The 18,445-nt window shown below is 32.9% G+C and overlaps 2 long non-coding RNA genes across 3 annotated transcripts; both read left to right on the forward strand.

Moving 5' to 3' along the window:
- Positions 1–9,444: 9,444 nt before the first annotated feature.
- Positions 9,445–18,290, forward strand: LOC133189376 (uncharacterized). The gene is made up of 3 exons (XR_009721452.1): positions 9,445–9,592; positions 10,119–10,192; positions 17,901–18,290. It is a non-coding gene; the product is annotated as an uncharacterized LOC133189376 (long non-coding RNA).
- Positions 12,332–14,933, forward strand: LOC133189375 (uncharacterized). Of its 2 annotated transcripts, none has more exons than XR_009721450.1 (4): positions 12,332–12,807; positions 13,837–13,942; positions 14,630–14,712; positions 14,781–14,933. It is a non-coding gene; the product is annotated as an uncharacterized LOC133189375 (long non-coding RNA). The 2 variants fall into 2 exon arrangements; XR_009721451.1 differs by having other exon boundaries at positions 12,332–12,543.
- Positions 18,291–18,445: the final 155 nt, after the last annotated feature.

The raw sequence follows: 18,445 nt of genomic DNA on the forward strand, positions 1-18,445 counted from the left end.
AGTCCCGAGTCGCGGTAGAAGAAAAAAAAATCCCTCACTGCTAAAAAGGCCCTGAGTGCCAAGTTCAGGTCTAAATTTGCAGCCCTCCACCGGTAAATGCTGGTGTCTCAATATGAGTGAACAATCTCGAAGGGGCGTTAAACAAACAAACAAATGTCTAACATTAATCTGATACCTGTCAAAAGAAAAGGGAGAGAAATTAGGTGCATTGTTTAGAAATATATATATTTGTACTTTCGAGGGAAAAAATAGCTCGAAATTACCTAGTGTGAAATGTACATGAGCTAGAAAAGTTGGGAGTAGCAAATGACGAGGAATATAAGTTGATAGATTAACAAATGTCTTGCTGTATTGCGTTCGGATATACCTCGGTAAACCGTGAGTTTTGTGTGAAAAAAATCTTGGCGCTAAGTAAGACATTCAGGTAAAATAAAATAAAAAAAAATTTTGAAATCAAAAGAAGATAGAAAATGTTTCTTTACTAATATAGGCATATTTCTCAGTAGTAGTTTAGGTATGAGTATATTATTAAAATAAAGAAAAATGATACTAGAGTAATTTCTATCTTACAACTTGAGTCGATTTAAAAGAAAAATCCATCTTTCAATTATGGAATCGTCGCCTGCAAGGGCCAGTTGTTAGAGCGTCTGCTGTAGAGTCGCGGAGTAAGGAGTTGATCCTTACGTCGCGGGTTCGAATTGGTCCACTGCGGGACGTGGAGACCGGTCCTTCGGATGAGACCATATAAACCGAGGTCCCGTATCCCACTAGGTGCTGGCACGAAAAAGATCCCTCACTGCTCAATGGACCTAAATGCCGCGCATAGGTAATTAGGGTTGGATTAGCTGTAAAAATGGGCCGGAATCTTAAAGCAGCCTCTAGACATATGTTTTTTTAAATGTTCATTTGTAACGATACGTGCCTGTTTGCAGGGGATAATTACACACCCCCCCCCCCACCCCGCGGATTTTCTATTCCCAATACACATAAACATTGCATCAATCGAAAAACAAATGAAAATTGAAAAAAATACTTCTAATAATATAGTTCAACGAATTTTATTTTGAATTTGAATAAATCCACGCTTGTCATCAATTTATCCATATTTGATGATTAATTCAAATGGATACATTGTTTATATGGATTAGTATTTCTACTTTTACCTGTACGACTTAATATATAATTACCAATTGTAAATTGCCAGTGAAATAAATGTAAATTACCTGTGAATATTAATTAAGAATATTTCATTTATTTCCGTATACATGTATTTAAACACATGTCAAATATTCCACGTACGAGTGAATAGATCTACTACATTATGAACGATAACTCGTACTATGAACGATAACTCGTGTTCGCCTACCTGTACATTGTACCATCTAGCGTTAACCTAAATTATATGCACTGTACTTATGTTTTTTTTTTTTTTTTTTTTGGTTTTATCTAAAAAGATTTAAAATCACTACACCTTTCTCTGACTGATCACGGGCGGGGGTTCATCAAGTGCAAGTGTTTTGATGAAACCCGATATCGGTACACACATACATGTATACTTTAACTATGCATTATTTTGTATTAGCATGTATAAGCCATCGATATAACTGAATTTTATAAATCCACTGAGATGATTCTTCTGCATGTACACAAAAGGGTGAATTTCAGTACAGAAATGTATATCAGTGATTACCTTAATGCTCCTTTTTTCATTTCTTTTTTTTTAATTTTCACTTTGGACAGCAAGCTATGTCATTATTATTTCGCTTCTTTTACAAAGGTCTAGCATGATATTTTTGCTATATTTTTCTATTAGTTTGTTTACAATTTAAGTCACGTCTGTTAAATCTGTAAACAACATTTTGAATTATTTCAAAAGTGGGGTGGGGATGGGGATAGGGGTAGTAAAGAAAAACACCGTGGCGGGAATTTCTGAGAACTTATAATTTGATGATATCATCCAGTTGGGTTTAAATCATATAAATAGGGACACTATCTTAATTTCATTATTCGATAGCATTAAAAACTTTTCAGCAACATTCCAAATAATTTACAGCCTTTATGACGTCACAACTGACGTATTACTAGTAACATCATATATAATGGACCTATTCATAGTAAAAACCATAAGTTTTTCCAGAAATTTATTTCAAAAAATGTATATAGTTGACTTTTTTTTTCACATTTAGAGTTCTAAATGAACAATAGACCGATTTTCTAGCATATTTTGTGAAATTTACAATATTTTATTATTGCATGAATTGAATGTAAACGACTGATTCACAAATTAGTGATTATTTGATCCATCAAAATCAAAATATAAAATCAATTTTCATATTGGCCACAGCCACGAACAACAAGGAGAATAAACATAAAGGTTTATATCGGCAATATCTATATCTATGGTAAGTATAAAAGTTGTTCTTGAATGTGGCCACATCCGATTTTGTGAAAATTTGTCGAAAAGTCGGCATTTTTTAACTTTTTTATGAAACAATCGCATTTTCCAACTGTCACACGTGCTGAATGGCGTATTATATAACGAAATGAGCTACGTATGGAAAAGAAGTATGTTGTCCTCTAACATTTAATGTATAGTACTCTTCTTGAATCAAAACTTCATTTTTGTGAAATACACAGGGTCAAATATGGTGGTTCGTGGCTTTAGCTCTTTAACGAAAGCGCTACATGTTTGTTACAACTCGAAATGTAATAACAACGCAAAAAACAATAAATGGGGAGTATTGCATTTTTATTATTACATTTTGGGTCGAAATCAACGCAGAATGTAATAACGCAAAAAGTAATAACACAATTTTTAGGATTATTTCATTTTGTGTTATTACATTTTGCGTCGAGATTAATGCAGAATGAAATAATGTACTTTCTGATTATAACAGTTTGCGTTATTTAATTTCTTCGTTGAGTGCAACGTAAAGTGTAATAAAATAAAAATGTAACACCACAAAACATTTTTTTTTTTGGTATTGTGTTCAACGCAAAGAATCATAAAATTGATTAAAACATATCTTTAAAATTATAAAATATGAATAGGTATTGTGTCGAAGTGGATGAGTCGGTTAGGAGTATGAAATGCTCTTAGATCCATTATATAAAATTTCTTTGTTTATGCATAAATAAAGCTTTGTCTCATAGAATTTTGAATTTTTGTTTCCTAGTAAATTTTGCATTTGATGATCCTATCATAAAAAAAAATATATCCACTGAATACTAGTGGTACTGAACGCAAAGATGATTTAAAATCGGTGGAATTTAATCAATGATATAATTGGCGAATCAAATTCTAGTTACTCAGATATACGTAAACACAAGACATGGGCGGGTTCCTTTGCATTTCAAAAAATAAAAATTAATAAAAATTGTCATGTCTGAAAGCCAGGAAATAGGCACATTATATTTGATCCCTTGAAATGTCGTAGATCAGGAATCGGCTAACAATAAAGAAATATATATATATATATATATATATATATATATATATATATATATATATATATATATATATATATATATATATATATATGACAACTTATTAATAATTAACCGATAAGTAGAATTTCATAGTGAAAATGTTCAAAGTAAGTGGAAAAATGTCCAAAGGTAAATTTTCATCTCCGATATTAATGCAGAGGGCTATACAAAAAAAATGGTAATGTGGGCAATAATAGTGTATCAATAATTCATCTATGAATTACTTGGAATTTTCTGGGAAAAGAATGAAGGTTAGTTTTGATTTCAGCGCAGAGGGACCATACAGATACAATGTAGTTCATGATATTTCTTGACATTTATTTGTACAGGGAGTGAGAAAATGTTGGTGAGCTATGTTTCCCAAACGAAGACAAATGTTCTTGATACAGTTGTATTTAATAAACTTTATGTTTCTAATGCATTCTTAGCTCATGTGTTTCCAGACTATTTGGGGCACGGCTACAAATTTGAATCCAGATACAGAGCAATCTCCTCTCCCCGGTGCTTTTCATTCTGTTATATCTGATTCAGGTTATCCAGGCAAGTTGGTATATTTTGATAAATACCAACGCCTGAAAGGGAAGTGATTTCAACCAATCACTTTCTCTATCAGATAACTCTCGCGTTGATACATGAAACATTCCGTGAAATTGTAATAAAAAAAAAGTTATCAGATATATATTCTATCTATATGAAGAAGAAGTGCAGGAGGATATGGAAATGGAGTTCGATATTTTTAAGCTTGCCAAAACCAAGACTCTTACCCATTGGGTGGATATCTGGTAGACACATTTTGAGAACATAACGGCTTAATTCATGCATTGAACAAGTTTCCAGCTAAATAGTCATTGATAAATATGTGAATTTTTGTCATGCATGAAAGCTTATAGCTGACAAATAGAATTTTGTTGTTGATTCTGCGTGAATGACATGTTTAAATGGTAGGAGACTACTATAACTGAAAAACAAAATTGTCCAATGCTCTAAATTCCTAATCCATTAACATTAGTTTTGTATTTTCCTACAACTATACTGACTGAAGTTGTAGATAACTTGGTGAAATTCCAATGGGCTGGATATCGAATGTGTCTGTCCGTGGATCTCATATCCTTGAGCCGTGTGTCTACACTGTTTTGTTGCATGTAGAATAAGCAATTTACTCTGATATTAATGAGATGGGTCTTGAATAAATTCCATAGGCATCATAACATGCTTGGGTTTAGGTGTCTGTCTGACCACATTACTTAATGCCAAAGAAAATTGTCAGTGTGAAATATCACCTTCAATTGGCTAGCTCTTTCTATACCAAAAAGGCAGAACTAATGGAATCAACACCAGAAAATTAAAGTCTTTTGAATAATTACCTTCTAGCTTCATCAATTAATTGGCTACTTGTAGAAAAGAAAAAAAATATATGCCTTCAGTCTTACCTTTAAAATTCCTACACTGCCTGTACAATCAGGTTAGAGCTATAATAATTGTGTGTACTTGAAGTGACCTACAACTGAATCTTGAAAATAATAAATACCACTGAACCTTTGATGAAATACAGATACTCCCATAACCTGGGTATATTCCAATGTCATTATGGTCTCAGATGCAGAACTCATTGCATCAGATGACCTTCTATCGAAAGCCCTATCTAGATCCTTTCCTAGAGAAGTTAATCATTTCAACCTGAGAGCCAAACTCTAATTATCTTAATAATTATTCTTAAAACAGAGAACATTCACCCCACTGGCACACCTAAAAAAATTAAAGAAAAAATCATCTAAACCAAACAAATCAAAATCTCATACACAAGTACAAAGCCTGACTGCAATTTTTACCAGTATGTGTTATTTGGTAAGTAAATCACATTTTTAAACCTTTGTTGTCAGAAGCAGAGTATTGGAGTAATTAATAAATATTATTATCCAATATCATGATGGTGAACTAATTAATAATTAATAAATATTATTATCGATTCACAGAATACTTTCAACTTCTGGATCAAACATTTAATACCTACCCATGGGTAGTGTATATTGGATCTTGTTCAAATTATGACCCCCTGGGGTAGGGTGGGGTCATAATACGAGGGTCATTCAAAAAATACGTAGACAAAATCGCTCTTCATCATATTATTACCGGTCGCAGTAGCGTAGTGGTAAGGTTCGCATCGTGATCGGGAGGTACATATACCGGGTTCAATTCTCCGCGTCAAACCTGAGACGTTAATATAGGTAGTGACTGTTCCTTCGCCAAGCATCCGGCATTAGAAGTTAAAGTCACGGGTTTTTCGGATATGACCTTAGAAACGTGGGTCCCGTATCACGGTAGGCGTTGGCACAATGAAGAACCCGCACTCCGTAATGGCCGTAAGTGCCGAGTATAGGTCTAAATTTGAAGCCCTTCACCGGTATATGGTGACGTCTCATATGAGTGAAAAATTCTCGCAAGGGACGTAAAACAACAAACAATCAATTAATCAATCAGTAAGTTTAACACATTTTCAAGTATAAAAACATTCATTTTGTCGATGTGTGAAGTTTCATTCCATTTGATTCAATGGAACTCATGTTATTCAATTTTAAAAGTAGCATGTTTTATTACCACGGAGCACTCTTAACAACGGTTTAACTTCAAAAACAACGTAGTGAGAATTTCTCAAAATTGCTCTTTCTCTCTATTTCTCCCAAGGTCTGTATAACTACCTGTCTTCTGAAATTGATTTCTTTTCAACGAAGCAATGTATCATATTACAAGTTGGCACCCTAAAATTATGTACAGTCCCTGAAACGTTCTTCTTTCCCACTTGAACGGTGAGCGAACAGTGAACGAACGCTGAACAAACGCAGAGCGAACGGTGAGTGAACGATGTGTGAACGCTGAACGCAACTTGGTGAACGGTTAGTGAGTGGTGAACGGTGAGCGAACGCAGAACGCGAACGGAGCGCGGACGCGAGCGCAAAGTGAACGCTGAACGCACGATGAACGCTAATTGAACGCAAGATGAACTTTTTTTTCGGAATTTCTCGGGTGTTTTCCTCGTACTGTACTTTTGCCATATTCATAGAAAGAATTAAATTTAATCGGTGAATTAATCTCGTAGTTTTAAAATTACCAGATTAGATTAATATTGTGCACATCGCTTTTTGTTGACATCGACCAAAAAATTATACACATACACATGGACATGAAGTGTACCTTTGATACAGTATACATATACCTTCACGTTTTTTTTTTACAGGATAAAAGCATGTACGTGTGTATTTAGACGCTGTTAATATTTCCTACATGAAGAAAAAATTATGTTGTTAATCAATAATCAAGCAGCAATAAATTATAATGATAAGAAAAATAATTATATGATAATTCAAGAAGTCTGTTGGTGTGTTTGACGAAGGTTTTTCATATACTACATCAAAGCTATATAAAGTGTGTCATCTTTGTATTCACTATTAAAGGGACCTAGACACGGATTTGAAGTTAATATTTTCTCAAATTTTCTGTATAATATCATGACTTATATGTTGCTATAGCATTTCACACGGATATTTAATAAAAAAAAAAAACTTATTTTATATGGAAATTATTGAAACTACGAATTTCTGGACGCGTTTGATTGACACATCCTTGCACTTTCACAAAGTAAACTTTATCCTTGATACTTAAGAAAAGTAGAAACTTTGCTGTGTATTAATGAAAAATATTAAAACTATAATCCAGAAAATTCAGAGTAGAAATGTGAAAAAGCAAAACAAACTCACCAGTATTATCAGTTCGTGTTCAGTGATGTGTGCAGTGTTTAACAAATTGAACACACCCGGTGAAACGTTTTTTTTTTTAAGTGTATATCGAAAACGCAGTACAATTTGGTACAACACAACTTGCTGACTTGCATTGCGGTGTTGTCATTAAGATTATGATATGTTTTTATTTGGTGATACCATCGCTGGACTAATGACACAATCAATAAAAAATACCAAATTATCACACTACAAATACTTGTATGAAGAAAAGTCAATACAAATCTATCACATATTAAAGAAGAAAAAACACCAACGAAGTTAATGCCTTAAATTTTAAATATACATGTATATAAATATTTCCGTAATGAGAGAAATACAATAATAATAATAATAATAATAATAGTAATGATCAGTTCAATAAAAAATAGTCTAGTGATTAAAAAAAGGGGGGAAAAAGCATACCTCTGATCAAGCACGGAACTGGTTTTCTGCAACCAATTTATGAAATGTCGTATGTCTTGTCTCGAAGTCAAAAATTGGTTGGTGGATTGCAGTTTTCTTTGATATTCATTGTAGATAGTACAGATGCTTAACAGCTAATAATCAGATTCCTGGTGTTATAGGAAAGTTTCCTTCAACCCTTGCGCATACGTCTTTTTTTTTCATTTTATCGTCGCTAAAGATCAATCCTTTCACTTGGGAGTTCCGAATGACAATGAAAGCTAAACGATAAGTGAGCGCTGAACGAACGGCGAACGCAAGGTGAACGCAATATGAGCGAACGGAGAGCGAACGTTGAACGCTTTGTGAATGGTGAACGCAAGCAGTTGGTGAACGGTGAACTCAAAACTGTGAATGGAGAGTGCACGCTGAACGCACGCTGATCGAACGGTGAACGCACGGTGAACGAACGGTGAGCAAACGGAAAAAAAAATGGGAAAGGAGAACGTTTCAGGGACTGTAAGAATACTTAATGGGAAAGTTAAATCTTTATTTCGTTTAAGCGCCATTCATTAGAGATATGACTACAAATATTATAAATTGTATTGTAGTGAATTACTCAATTTTGACCGTGTTCCGTGACCCCATTTTGGCAGTCCTAAAATTTAGATAATTTTGATATTTATCATAATATATTTGAATTTTTTCATTCAAATTATTTGGATGCATTGTAAAAATATGTCTACCAATGTTGGTTATAATATGACGTTAAATAAAACAAGTTATGACAAAATTCTACGTAATTTTTGAATGACCCTCGTATGTGATCAACGTTTTACATAAGAACATACAGTGTATAGGAAAAATAATCTGCTGATGAAGAACAGGAGGACCATAGCTACTCAGCTGAGCGTTGTGGTCCATGGGCCTCTTGTTAACGATAGTATAAACAAGATTGCGTTATGGTTTGACAACATATTATTTATGTGTGTGTGTGTGTGTGTGTGTGTGTTTGTAAACCCTGTCAATTGGACACGTGCTTTAGACGGCACACGTTTAAATGAACACGGAAAAATCCAAATGAACACGAAATGGTGGTGTTCAGTTGGATTTTGTCATAAATCAACTAGAAAATGTCCTTGGATGCATCCCATTTCAAAAAAATGAAGTGTTAATTTGACCGGATGCATGAGATCTGTGTAATGAGTGTGTATAAGATGACCACCGATCCATCATTTTTTCTTCTCGGCGAGACTTACACACATTACGAGTGCGCATGCTCGTTACATCAAATGACGTCGTAAATGACATCATAATACAGTACCCGTTTCACATTTAGTCATGTACATGAGGACGAAGTAAACTTTGTAAAAGGTAAGTACAAAATCTGTAAATAAATAAATTTTATGTACATGTATTAAATATGGCCTATGAATAAATGAGTAAAGATATGTGTCCATTATGACATTACGGCATTATTGTTTACTCAATAATTTTCCTACGATATGTATACATGTATATGCTGTAAAGTTGCAATGTGCATCGTTGCATGATTGCAGTATAAATGGTTAAAACCATTAAACTAAAAGTTATTATTATTAATGTTAGTGAAAACATAAAGAAATCTTCTCTATATCTATGTCTCTGGGAAGGGAAACACATTCCGTATTGGCATATGTTGTACTCGCGGAGAGAAACTATTTCTGCATGTACGTGCATCTAATATTTCGATTTTATTGAATCAACGTTGATCTTTTGAAATGTGTAGCAAAATATATTGTCAGAAATTTTAAATGTTTTCTTGCGTTTCGCGTCTTGTTTATGTGTCATGTCAAGTTCGAAGGTTTCATATTAAAAACGAAAGTAGAGTCGGTCACAACATGTGTTACGGGCCGGGGAAACGTTCAGTCTGCCTGGGTTATATATAGGTACGTGGGCTGCTAAATTCATTGTTAATATTGTGTACATATTAAGCTGTCAACTAAAAAAACACATGTACAACTGAGGCGTAAATATTAGAAATAATTTAAATGATGAAAGGGGGGGGGGGTAGCTGTTTGCTTCTCCCAGGGACATAGATATAATTGTTAAGCATGTATAGGTCCCTGCTTCAACGTGGTCTTCTAGCCCTGGCAACCTGAGGGTATAGTGCAGCTATATAAGTTGATATTAATGTCAAAGACATGCTACATGCATTTAGACAGTGCCATGCCCTAATTTTAAAGTACAAAGTTTTCTAAGTATGTGAATTTAAAGATTGATACTTGTCATTTTATTGTTATGCACTCATTATTGCATTGGGACAGTTTTGAGAGAAATATGTATATATAGCTGTGATGATTCATGAAAATGATGCGACTTCTACTAAGTTACAGGAATTAAAGAATATATTTTCCTATTTATTTATCATGAAATTTATGTTTTAAAACTGCATAATATTATAATACATTTCAGGTAGATTCATTGGTTTCGGATCAGAAATTATCAATGTTCATGGATTCTCAGAACACAGCAGAGAGAAGTTTATGGTATGAATGCAATTATATAATATTCATTTAATAGTGAAAAGCTACATGTCAGGAAAAAAACAAAACTACATGAAGTTCTGATGATCGGAGTTCATGATGATGTGTTTGTGTATCAACATGATCTGTATATGTTTTCCTGCATTATTTCAATATACTACAGTCGTGAATCAGTGTTTTACATATTTATTTACCTTAATGACAGTCTGTTGGCCCAAGACCGGCAAATATTTGGGAGGATCAATAAATTTAAAATTAAGTCTGTATGTTATCAGCTAATTGTGCCAGTATAAAAAAAAATTAAAGGTTCAGTTTAAAAGACAAAGAACTTATGATACATGTACATGTAGTCCAGATAAAAAGTAAAATAAAATTATTTAAATGGGATTAAAAAAAAAGATGTTTGCAACTGACAGTCATACTGATAATTTTCATTATTTAGCTATTTTCCATAATAAACAGGACAGATAATTAATACTACACCATTGGTCATTGTTGTCATCAGGGCATTCCATATGTAATGTGTTAATATATTAGACAAATACGAACTACTATAAATTCTCTTTTATGGTGTACACACTTCTATTTTCAGAAAAATACAAAAAACAAAGAAGGACGGGTACACACTATACATGTATTTATTGGGGTATAATGCAACCACTGAAATTCAAAATGAAGAGATTTTTTTTCCATTGAGGAATTTAAAAAGAAAAATTAATGAAAAGATTTTCCAACTGCAGAGAATACAATTATGTTATTATACAGTTAAAGTATATCATTGAGGGAGGGAGCAAGATTCCAGTTCCCCAAGGCCAGGGCTATACAGTGTATATATATACACACAATATATGCGTTTAAAGCAGAAATATTCCTTTATTTTGTCATTTGTTCGTTGTTAATCCCACATGAAATTTTACATTTCAATATAATGAGTAGGGTTACATTCATAACAATGATATTTAATGCCTACAAAACCTTCTCAGATAACATAACAAATAACAAAATTTTATCCCCACGAAAATTTGTGCTTCTACAGTACATGTATATAATCAACACCTTAATGCGAGTAAAACTTACAGTAGATGCAAAAATAGTATTTTTAAGTGCAGTGACTGGAAAAGCACAGTAAATTCAGACCAAACTCAAGTTAAATCATTATTTAGTGTCTAAGGAACAAGTTGTTTGTAAGTGTATTAAAAATACTAAATAAGACAATAAAAGACATTTTGACAGTACAACAAAAAATATAAGGGGCCTCATAATCTTTTAGAGGCCGGACTCTATTAATTAATGTTTGATATCGATTGACTGGCAGACGCTGTAAACCTGAGTGATCAATTATGTTAAGAGAAGTTTGTTAATAAAGAGTATCTGTTACAATGTACCACTTAACCAGATTATTAAAATTTAATTTAAAAGGAAAACATTTTGTTGATAGTGAACAAGTCGGTGTGCCAAGAATATTACAAATGTATATGTAATTTCAAATGAGCAAGAAATGTTATCATCTGTGTATTATAATTACTTAGATTGCATAAATTAAGCTCTCTGTATATATTTTTTGATGGACCTAGAAGAAATCTGAAAGATTGTAACCCCCCCCCCCCTTCTCAATTTTTTACCCTCCATGATTATTTTAATTTCAGTTTTCTCATACAAATCAATTACACTCTAGTATATACTGCACACCAAAGAGCTCTGATTTTATGGTATTTTTATGGAGATAGAGACTAATTCGCCCTGGGGTCTAAATCAAATTTAATAAATTGAAAACCTAGCAGTCTGTTACTGAATTTTAGTTAATACAAGCATTCTTAAAAATTGAATGAGAAAATCATATTGTATAAAGGTATAAATAATGAGCTTATCAGATCTACTTCATTTTCTTGAATTTCAACATGTTCAACATAGGGTACATGGCATATTTACACCCTAAGAAAAATATTCTCAGACATTAAAGTATTGATGAACAGAAATCTCTACACATTGTTTACTTGAGTGAGAAAACACATGCAAATAAAGTGTTCAATTTATTTATCTTGGACTAAAAACATTTTTGATTTAGTGTATAGAGGGTCCTTAACAGTCCTTTAATTGTCTTTATTCTAATCGGGATCGGTATTCAACTTAACGTTCACTTTCATTTTAATCATGCGAATGGAAAAACTCCTACATAAACAAATACATGGGCGCAGACATTTTGGACACCCAAAGTTGTGCGGAGAAGAAAATGCTACCTGGCACGTGATTGGTCATTAAGAGAAAAGACTAGTTATGTATTTGACAAGTGAAATAAAGATGATAAAAATCTCATATCAAGACTTAGGTTCCTTTGAGATATATAGGAGTTACAGGTAAAAGTTTGAAGGGAGGGATGCACTTTGGTTAGAGATTTTCATTTGGTGCTGAACGCACCTAGTTGTAAACAAATGGAATTTGAAAGTAAAAGTGCCGCGGCACGGTATATTTTTTCTGGCATGTTTTGTTTTACAAGATCTCGAACTTTCACGGCAAGAAAGTCATTTGCCCAAAATTCAATATATGTATCAGTGACAGGGGCTCAACTTTGTATGGAAGTCTATGGGAAAACATTTGGTGGTGTTTGTCCTATAGAGTAGGTATGTATTTCATAGGTAAACATTGATTACAGCCAAAAAATCAATCAATTCCTATTTTTTTGGCATTGGGATTATATTTTAGTTAGTTTTTGCTATTTGTATAAAAATTAGAGGGTTTGGGTAAACTGAGGCTCCCAATGGGGACTGAACATGGTGAAAAAATGCCAAAATTTTGCCCCTAGCTCTCATATTTTCAATAAATGTACATGTAAATAATTGTAAATTAATATTTATGCTGAAATTTACTGTGAATGTTGAAAATAATACAATATTGATATTTATCGGCATCATCAATACACAAAAAATGTGAATATCCCCCTCGCAGTTTGAGAAATTCATTTAAATCCATGTATTTTATGAATGCAGACGTTGGTATAGATTGACTAATTATCTTTCAAATTTGTGTTAATCAGAGTTAATTGAATGATTTATAACAAAATGTGACTGTTGTTAACTAAATAGGTTACTTTGTTTTTACATAAGGGGCCTAATCCAGCTGCAAAGTAGATTTCAGTCATGTCATCAGTGCTGGCTTGAAATAAAAGTTGTACTTTTGGTGAAACTGAGAGGTTACTAGTAGGAAATTTAATTTAAATTACTGTACAATATTTTTTAACAGAAAATACATTGAAAATGCAAGAAATGTGCAAAATTATAAGTGAAAAAATGGTGAAATATGTTTCTGAATATCCCTCCTCCTTGTCATATCCAATCTTGATATTCTGTAGAAAAGGGGGGGGGGGTATTTTGTGCTGTAATGATGCTAGGAAAATGAAGGAACATTTTATAGATGTAGTTTATTTGAATAACAAGAGTTATGCTTATCTGCAGTTATTTTTTTTTTCAATTTCTCTTACATTTTGTTTTAGTATTATCTTAGTAAATTCTATTTAAACATGATTATTTTTAAGCTATTACATAACAAATGCTTATAAAAAATTCAAAAGATGGTGTAAATAATAAACAATTATAATTTAAGCTACTACATGCATGTATCAGTATGTTTTAATAAAATAAAATGTATTTCAGCAATGCATTCTCAAGAAGGAGGAGATTAATGAACCCTCCCCTCTTACAAGGAACAACACATGGACACTCTCAGGATGAACCCTTTGCATTCATTAACAGTTCCAAGGTATGGTTTTCTTAGAAAATCTAGTTAATCTCTTAATATTTAAGTTATTTAGAACTTTTAAAAGATTATAAGAATATAGATTTCCTCAGAACTGCAGTTATTTAAGCATTTTGCTTACAATTGAGCACTGTATTCAGTCAGACAACATGATTTATCTGCCCTTGGCATTTAATCAATTTATTAATTATGTCAATTATAAGAAATGATAAGCAAATGAATATATTTGCCTTTTATGAGAATATACATATTTAACATCAATTACATGAAATGTTCATTAAAATTGGCTAAAATCTAGGTCACCCCCCTTTAGAATTTACAAAATTTTCAGTGGGGATGTATTTGATTCTCTGATGCCAGCAACCCATTGCTGATATAATTTTTTTTAATCTTATTATCATTTAAACTAGATATATAATTCTCTTTCTTTCCATTGATTATTTTACCTACATTAGCTTTTCCTCTTTCCATAACTCAGCATTTTCTTACAAAAACCTGCTGATTTTCTTCATTTTTCATTTATAACGGGTACCTGCTACCCTTATTGATTAACATGATCTATCTTAAGAGATTATGAGAGATAATAAGAAAAACAAGCAAAACATATGCTAGATTAATCATTTTATTTCAAAAGTTTGAAAGGAAAATGGAAAAATGCTTCAATTTATAGACATCTTTTCTATTTCACAGATATAGGTCTGATTGACCGGGGTGTAAAATGTAACAGCCAGTGGTGTACTTCAGCTAGAACTGTCAGTCCCAATATTCATGAGGTGAGATAACCAATGGATATGTGTACTAAATTGACCACTTTTTATAAGTGTTTTCTATAACTCTATAGGAAAAACTCCTACATAAACAAATACATGGGCGCAGACATTTTGGACACCCAAAGTTGTGCGGAGAAGAAAATGCTACCTGGCACGTGATTGGTCATTAAGAGAAAAGACTAGTTATGTATTTGACAAGTGAAATAAAGATGATAAAAATCTCATATCAAGACTTAGGTTCCTTTGAGATATATAGGAGTTACAGGTAAAAGTTTGAAGGGAGGGATGCACTTTGGTTAGAGATTTTCATTTGGTGCTGAACGCACCTAGTTGTAAACAAATGGAATTTGAAAGTAAAAGTGCCGCGGCACGGTATATTTTTTCTGGCATGTTTTGTTTTACAAGATCTCGAACTTTCACGGCAAGAAAGTCATTTGCCCAAAATTCAATATATGTATCAGTGACAGGGGCTCAACTTTGTATGGAAGTCTATGGGAAAACATTTGGTGGTGTTTGTCCGAATGTGATTTTGACAGCTGACAAGAATATGTATTATCTGGTTGTGAAGCTTTGATGAGGGTGTACAGTATGAGATATGTACATTTAATGTCGTCTTCACAAGGAGGGTTTAATTCGAATTAAACGTAAGCTAATACAGATTTAATTTGAACCACATTCACATGGACAATTTAATGCGAATAAGTTAATTCAAATTAATTTACTACGCATCAAATTTCTTTGCATTAAGGCCGTGTGAACACTAAGGAAAGCTATAATTAGAAATAAATTTTGATGCATGCGTAATAGCACAATTAAGCCACATGCCATATGTTGCTCAGGTCAGATACATTATTTACATGATTAAATACAATGAAACTCCTCAATGTTTGGAAATATATGATTTTTTTTAATATGATGACCTAGCTGAAGTTGAAAATACAGTGCTACCTTGGTATATTGCCCTCTGTTATATTGCCACCCTCGCTTATTGCCAAGAATTCTCGAAGAACGGATTTCCCCCTTTTGTTAATACACCCGTTATATTGCCACCCCCGCTTATTGCCATCCGCCACTGGTTTTGGGAACAAAAGGTCAAATTATATAAGGAAAACCCTCGAGAACAATGCCAATTACCTAGAGCGGGTCGGTAATTTGGACAACACACCCGTACTTTGACAGTGGTTACGGTGAAGCGGAACGGGCTGGACAAGGAATTCAGCTAAATTAAAAATAATTGGTGAATAAAACTCAAAATTAGCAATGTCTTTGGCGTGTTTTTATAAGTTAGAAGAATTATTTCATCACAGTAATGGAAACGTCAGGCAAGAGAAAGCGTACAAATTTGGATTACGAGAAAAAAAAATTGATTGATCAACATTCGATCTATTTGATTGCAAATCGCCGATTATTGCTTATCATGGATAATGCACCAAACCATAATAAATGCAAATATTCATTTGTGTCCCCTTAGATTAAGAAGCCATTCTATTGATCAAAAGGAAATCCCACCTCTATTTTTAAACTACTATAATTCCGCACGTGAAAATATTAAGGATTCTGTTACCCCTGAATTTTTCATAAATTGTTGGGCACAGATTGGGTTGATTGATAAATATCAAAACAGAATCGGAAGAGAAGTACACAGGTACCAGCAAACATAAGAATGCATGTTTATTACAACAGGTTGACGTACTCTGACGCGTGACTTGCCATTCGTCATGACACTTTACCAACCGAACTTTTTAACTGATTCAGAAATTCTTGAGACGGTGAAAAAAATCTACTTTCGATTCAGATGAGATTAATAATAATTCTCAAAACTTTTTTAATACCGAGAGGCTATAACGGCTACTGACATCTTTGTTATCAGGTTATTAAATTCTTAGAGCATGGCGAAAGAGCAGGGAATTGACAGGTGCTCAATATTCTGACATTTTGTTTCTTTTCAGTAAAAATATTGTAAACCAAAAAAATAATGACTTCTTTTTCAAAAAGAAACGAGAGCTTCCCTTATACTTATGTGCACGTATGACAGCATGACATTAACAGACTGTAACTGAAATGAATTACGTAAACTATTTATTTTGCTTTGATTACCCACTGAATTGTAATTTATGGCAGAATTCGTTATATTGCCGCCCTCGCTATAATGCCAAAATCTGCCTTGGACAAAAGCTGGCAATATACCGAGGTAGCACTGTACACTGTTTTATAAATAACTATATTTTGTATTTCCTGTCCTATATATACTAACGGTACATGATTAGATATATCATGTATAATGACATATTGATGATGCTTTATCAATGGACAGTAATTATTCATTTTTATTCCTACATTAACTTATTCAGGTGTAACCGGTCAACAGAGGATGCTTACTCCTCCTAGACACCTGATCCCACCTCTGGGATTTCCAGGGGGTCCTTGCTTTTGCCAGGCACTTCACAGATTTGTAATGTTTATAAATTTTTTGAGATTGATCACTATTCATTATATTTAATTTTTTTTTCATTCACATGTAATTATGTTTTTTAACTCAAAATTAAAGACACCACAGAGGCATATACATCTGTTTCATATTTGAATAATTTACTAGACAAAGACATTAATGGCAAGGTAACAATTAAATTTTATGATAAACACGTAACTTTAATTTTTCTATTATTAACTTCCCTTACTTATGTAGCATTATCACCTTCATATGGAGTTTATGACTCCCATTTGATTCAAAGGACAAGAGCATGTGTACCTAGTACAAACAATTACTAAAATGAGGCAAGCTATTGGCAAATAAGTTGATGATACAGGTTGAACATTTTGCAAATTCTGTGTTTGATACAATGACCTTGTTAACAAATACAGTCTACTGTACAGATAAGTCAAATGTTTACTGATCGATGTTTTTCATACAGAAATTGTTAGGCCATTATTTTCATACTGAATTGTCTACAGATTTATCCATTTCACCCTATTATGACAAGGAGCGCACAGCAGGTGTAACTAGTTGACAGGGGATGCTTATTCCTCCATGACAACTCATCCCACCTCTGATGTTTTAGAGATCTATGTTTGCAATGCTCACAATTAGTAATGTTTCAATGCACCTTTGAGCTTAAATACTGTTTGTAATCTTGATATTTCATTAAAGGTCTGCAACATTCTAATAGATGGGAATCACTTTATCTTTTTAGTTATGAACATTTCTTATCAACAAACCCTGTAAGAAGAAGGACGTCTGTTCTACAGCTTGTGGTGGATCATAGAACACATGATATCAACCAAGTTTAAAGGAAGCATGTATAGCCACAATAGAAAAATTTAAGGATTGTGAGAAACCAAATATGACAAATCAGAATAAATTCCATGGGAGTGTGGAAAAAAAGAATAGTAGAGTGTAATCCTCAGGACTTTTTTCAGACTTCCATTAAGTCAGGAAATACTGTTGAACTGACAAAATTAACAAAAATCATGATTCTCAAAAATTCAAGGAAGATGTGCGAGTTAAGATGAAGACGGATTTTAGGAGTTTTGATGACAAAGAATCAACCATTGGAAATATGGCTCTTTGAACTTGGATCTCATTATTGGTTAGTGAATTAAACATTTATATCAATTATCTTGATTGTTAATGACCTAGCAATTTTAATTACTACCATTTAATTTTAACTAATTTTTACATGTACAGGGTTTTAAACTAACTCGTAATCCTTGATAGCCATGTGGGATACTGAACCTC

This window comes from Saccostrea echinata, unplaced genomic scaffold (genome assembly GCF_033153115.1).
Source record: "Saccostrea echinata isolate AGI-Se365-2 ecotype Australia unplaced genomic scaffold, CSIRO_AGI_Sech_v1 ptg000018l, whole genome shotgun sequence".
Taxonomy (NCBI): domain Eukaryota; kingdom Metazoa; phylum Mollusca; class Bivalvia; order Ostreida; family Ostreidae; genus Saccostrea; species Saccostrea echinata.